Source organism: Ochlerotatus camptorhynchus, unplaced genomic scaffold (assembly GCF_037179485.1).
Source record: "Ochlerotatus camptorhynchus isolate MF236.1 unplaced genomic scaffold, CSIRO-AGI_Acam_v1.1 ptg000324l, whole genome shotgun sequence".
NCBI lineage: Eukaryota > Metazoa > Arthropoda > Insecta > Diptera > Culicidae > Ochlerotatus > Ochlerotatus camptorhynchus.
Genome location: NW_027040812.1, coordinates 4,697,875 through 4,703,874, shown reverse-complemented (window position 1 = coordinate 4,703,874; position 6,000 = coordinate 4,697,875).

Here is a 6,000-nt window from a genome sequence, read left to right as displayed (position 1 = left end):
AGCATTGAAGACGTAACAAAGTATTGTAAAATATTTTTTTATCAAGATTCTGGATTTTTAAATCAAATATGAACTCTGAAATCTTTGGATTTGAATTTGATAATCGTTCACTTAGAATAAAAAGATAACTTGGTAGGAAAGATCTGCATCATATCACTAAGATTGCATTATATCACTAAAAATGTATATATCTCATCCTACGAAAAATAAAAATAATTGGTTATGGCTTTGAAAAGCAAACATCTCCCACTTTCCGAAAATGACCACTTTTCCGGTTAATGCGAATATCCAGAGGACCGTTTTCAGTTTGAATTTGAAAATCATCCACTTAGAATAAAGAAATAACTTATATTTTATTCACTTCATCTCACTAATATTGTCTTTATGAAGTCTGATGGGGAAAAGTCTGTTTGAGTCGATGGGACTTACCTTGCTCAAACAGACGTTAAAATATCATATCTTTTAACCAGTTCCACGCCAAATCGAATCGAAAAAAACCCAACCTTCTTCGATTTGAATGAAACTTTGCATAGTTGTTATTTTTTCGGCCATTTTTGATCTTGTGAAATTTTTAAAATAGCGTTTTTGAAATGTTTCATACAATTTTAGCATGGAAACGTCACTTTTGATTGAAATGACGACTGGCACAAAGTTGCAGAGGAAAATAATGTTTTATGGGAAAAATAGACAAAAAATGTGTTCCGCAATTTCAAGTAAAAATTTCAAGAAAATGTTAAAACCCGGAATATCTCAAAATGTACAGATTCGATATTTGTTTTTTTTTTATTTGAAAAAATCGCATAAAAAATGCAAGCTTTTGAACAGTTTCAAATTATTAACACTTTAAAATTGGCAAAAATTTTAGAACAAGAACTTAAGATCAAATTTTTGAAAGAGTTTTGTAATGCATGGGTTTTGCAATGGTTTGGGCACAACAAGCAGGCATGCTTGGCATGCACAGTTGTACACACCAACTGCTCATTTGTTAATAACTTTTCACTCAGTTATTGAAAATTGATTTTCTTTAAGTTAATTGATAGATTAGGATCATAGTTTACTATAGATATGCAAATAGTAGGCAAATCTTAACGTTTGAATCAACACCAATGAATTTTTACACTTAAAGTCCGAGATGTGCAGCGAGTATTTCTCACTTCATTTATACAACGCAAAAACAAATACAGTTTATTACTAGAATTAAAATCTACCTTTTTTTACGTACCTATTACAAGCTTAAACTTTATTATATCTACTGCTTCAAACAGAACTACGTTTTGTCAACTGTGTGCAAAGTTATTAGCAAATGAGCAGTTTGTGACCAAAACTGTGTATGACAAGCATGCAAGCAGGCATCCGAATCAGTTCACAGCAACTTTTTATTGCCTTGGGAAAGATACAAGACCACGAAAACATCAAAGATTTTCAAATCCCAACTTCTGCGTACTGTCGTTGACTACAATAGCGGTCATTTATGTTAAAAAAAAAACTTTGAGATTCATTAACTATATTTAGTTCTTAGCATAATTTAAATAAACTTAAGCCTGTAACGCACGCCTCGCAACCTGTGAGATTTCGACCACTGAATAGCCTTCCTGTCTCAAAAACGAGTAGCTTAAGCGTCACCTCCGAAGAGAACCACTCGTCACGGTTTGGTTTGCCCGGCAAGAAACCCAACCTCAGAGACCGAAAATTAGTTTGAGGGCGATTCAGCAGACTGAAATCCCATGGGGGATTGAGATCCTCACAGATAGAGGCTGCTTCAAACAGTCTTAAGCGAAAGTTGGTGCTAGCCGCCGTTCTACCGAAACACAACATCCCCCTCACATTTATTATCACTGGAAGAACTTCCCCTTTCAGATTTCCTCCACCGATCGTGACACGTGAGTGCTGCGTGAGACTGTTTTCCCAGGCAGTCCAACCTGGAGTAAATTCTGCTAACAAAAAATACCACAGCAAATAGAATGACGCCAAATGTGAAAAACCTAGTCAACCAAAATTAATATTACAGGGAAAGCTTAAATTTTACGAAAAACAACATTTATTTCAGGGGCAAATAACGGAAATCATTATATAATTTATTAGAGTTCCTAACCTATTAACAAAGCACTTGTTCCTTTCCCACATGTTTGTTTGTTTGTTAGCTCTCCCTAATCGTGTGTGTGGTTTTCTGAACTGTTTCTAGCGATTGCTAGCCTTTATCATGGGTGCGGTGTGCCAAGCAAAGCCATGTATCGCTAGAAGTGATGCGATGCAGTCTTCAAAAAACGATCCTGCACAAACAGTCGTCGAACGGCTGTTCGACACGTTACTATAAAATCTCCACACAAAAGACATTATTTACTTCACCTTTCTACACTTTTTGCACACATAAAAAATTGACCGCACGTAACTATTGACCTAACGTTTGAACCCTCAGATAGGTTTGACTTCGATGGTCATCGTGGAAAGAAGTACATCAAATTACCGAAGTAATTCAACGACCTTTCAAACGACAATTCTCATCATATTTCTCTGAAAACATTCAATGCTCCATCTCTTTCTTTATGATGAAATTTCAATATTCTATCTTACTCAAATCTAATTTTGGTTACTCTTTTATAAGAGAGAACGGTTCGGATTCGAACCCCGGACTTTAACGGACAGGAAGCGTATTCGGGTCAAACGGAATTAATTGGCTGAACGTATTGGGAGCTCATTGCTTGTTGTATGATTGGTTGTAACTCTACATGATTGGACATTAATTGGCAGAGAACACATTTATGATTTAATTGTAAAAAACATAACTTCATGCAATTTGTTTAAATGAGTAAATTGCATAAATATGAATTATGTACAAATAAACAACATACTAAATGAATAACTAAATAAATGAAAAGCGTTCTTGTTACAAGTCTCAAGTTAACTTACAAAGCCATTAAGATTAGGAATAAAACACTCCAAAATTAGGAATAAAACAATCTGAAATCAACATTACATGTCATGGTGCATGTAAAATAAATATATGTGATGGAATTTCAGTGCAGTTACGTCGTTAAAAGGGTGTTGCTCGAAAATGCGCCCTACGATTTGTTTTGAAATTTGTTCCAGAGATGCCGAATGATCTACCGAATTTATTGGTAAACTGAGTTTTCATGGAACTCAATTTGCAATAATAAAGGTCAGATGAGCACCGTGGTTTTTGATGTAATTTATTTTAAACCATTTTCTGTGAAAAAAATTCACAAAAAAGCGTAGTAACAAAAATTAAAGTTCATCTTCCATTATGTTTTGGTCAAGGATTTTGAAAATTTTAAATTTTTGCATTTTATTAAAAAAAAATATTTAAAAAAAAATCAACAATTGATCAAGAACATTTTGAGTTATTTGGGGTTTTAACATTTGTTTTGAGTTTTTTCTTAGAATAAATAAAAGACATTATTTTTATCCACAACTTTGTCTCAGACGTAATTTTGATCAGAAATGCTGTACATTTTTTAAAAATTTCAAAGACGCCATTTTCTAAATTTTACAAGAATTTTGGATCCGAATTTTAGCAAAAATGTGAATTATTGCGCATATTAATCAATTAAACAAAATTTCATAGAAATCGAAGAAGGACGATTCAAAAATTAATTTTTGTCAAGAAGACAGCTTTCACACACACCTGGGTAGAATCGCAACCATCAATCGCACACATGAGCCGGGTCCAACGCCTTTGCTTACTTTCAAGAGGAAAACGACGAATTCGGCTGGGATTGAACCCAGACACACTGGGGTAAGAAAGCCTTCATGTTTACCAGTACACCACCGGCGTCGTCTCGTACTGGCTGGAATTTACTCGTACTTATACTAGTGATTTTTTGTCAACAAATTGCTGTCAAACTTCTTTGAGCTGGTTGGAGTTGCTTGCCTGAATGAACACCCATTTTACCTGATTCGATATTTTCTTGATTTCTCCAGAGACGATGTTTTATAAGAGACGACTTACGGTACGGTGCGTCACGTTAAAAGGAATACATTTTTGATCGTATCGGTAGTATCAGTATTCAAACGAAGTATTTGAAGTCTCAAGTTTTGGCAACTCTGAGTTAAGCCAAACATACCACATTGGAGGTTATATTTTACAGAACGTTGCACAAAATTATGCAATGTGCGATTCTAACTTACTACTCTGTATGAATAAAATCCCTTTTTTGAAGTCTTTCAAGTAAACATTCACTATCTTGAGAGATTACACCGGAAACGCCTTGATCTACGTTACATCTACGTTTTATTGTACTGGAGCGAATATTTCTTGAGAACATAACAAGAATACAGCTGGTGAATATCAATAATATTCCAGCCCAGTTAGCTACCTTGATCTTGTCATTGAAAATCACTATTTTTAAGCCACGATATTCACAGACACCTAGTTGACAGGTTCATAATCAGAGATTGAAATTATCGCTGATGTGAGAAGAGAAACGGCAGTTTTCACCCGTAAAGATAATGAAAAGTTAAAACAAAGAGCGAGAGAACTTTGTTCAAGCAAAGTAATTCTCTCGAGAAAAGTAGCCATGATAATGTCATCTTATTTGGCAGTGACAGCTGATAATTTCGTTTCATTTTCGTCATTTTTTTCCAGTGATTTTGATTTTTCACCCTTCCCGAGAAACCGATTATAAGCTGTCTTCAGTGGAATACTTCTATCATTTGGGTTATCGTTCGCTTATACCCCGTTCACATTACAGCTTTTATCACGTAATATAGGCTGTCTTGTAATGAGCACTCATACATAGGATTATCAGTGAAAACTAGATGTATGAGTGCTCATTGCAAGACAGCGTATATCACGTGATATACGCTGTAATGTGATCGAAGTATTACGTTTTTTTATTAAGTAACATTCAAACCGCAGCAAACAACATAAATCTAGCGTTCCGAATCATAAGGGCCTAACTACGATGACTGATTTTCTTCAACGATTTTCTCTTCGAATTACTGCAGTTAAGTGAACCAATTTTCAGAAATTTTCCGGTGCAGTGTACTAAAAGCACAGAGAGAGAAAGAAAATATTTACTTCTTCTTTTCCTCTAGTTTTGGTCCAATAAAGCATTTTATGAGTAGTTTCTGATCAACCGATTTTTTAACTTCTGAATAAACTTTGACAGAAGGCAGTAACCTAACTACTTTGAGAAACGACATTAATATAAATTCTGTCAGGCAAACTGGCTCCAGGTTTCATCAACTGCCTCCTGTCATTTCGTAAAATGGAGTATGTGATGTACTATCATCGCTCTCCCACTGTTTAAATGATTAACGGAATGTGTATGACTCCATCATACATTTAAACAGCAAGCTCACAAAGAGCCGACAAATTCATATCGACTTACCTGTTTACATCACGATCAAACGATCAGATGCTACATTCCTGCACGGACTCCAGCAATTGCAACACACTATCGAATATTTTCGGTGTCCATGGGAGATGAAAACGTGATCTCACCGATTTTGAGAGAGAGTGATATTTTCATTGTTTGGATGGGAGACGAAAATGAATAATCATTGAAGAATGAGAGATGAAAATATTGTCCATTCTTAGCTCTGTGAAAAGCAGCTTGAGTGATGCGTCGCTTATCTTGCAGTTGAGCGAGAATTTCGATCGCTGTTCATAATGACTCCGTATTCATGCGTTTATATAATATTCTAATTGAAAGTATACCGACGTTTCTTGCTTCTTCTTTTCTGAAATCCTGCAAGTCATTCGTCGAAAAACCAAGTCAGTTCAAGCTGGTAGAACTTGCGTGAATAAAATATCGCGAGTTGTTTCTACCAACTCGGAGTCGCTTATGTTTGGCTGAATGGACACCAACATGAACATGAACAAGCGACTCGGATTAGCACGGATCCGTTGAATGAACGCCAAAAACGAGCTCACAAGTTGTTGCGATCTGTCTGGAGCTCTAGCCGGTGGTGACTAAGCGTGACTACTTTCTCACCCCAATGGGTCTGGGGGCCGAGGTCGGTGGGATTTTTCTGAGG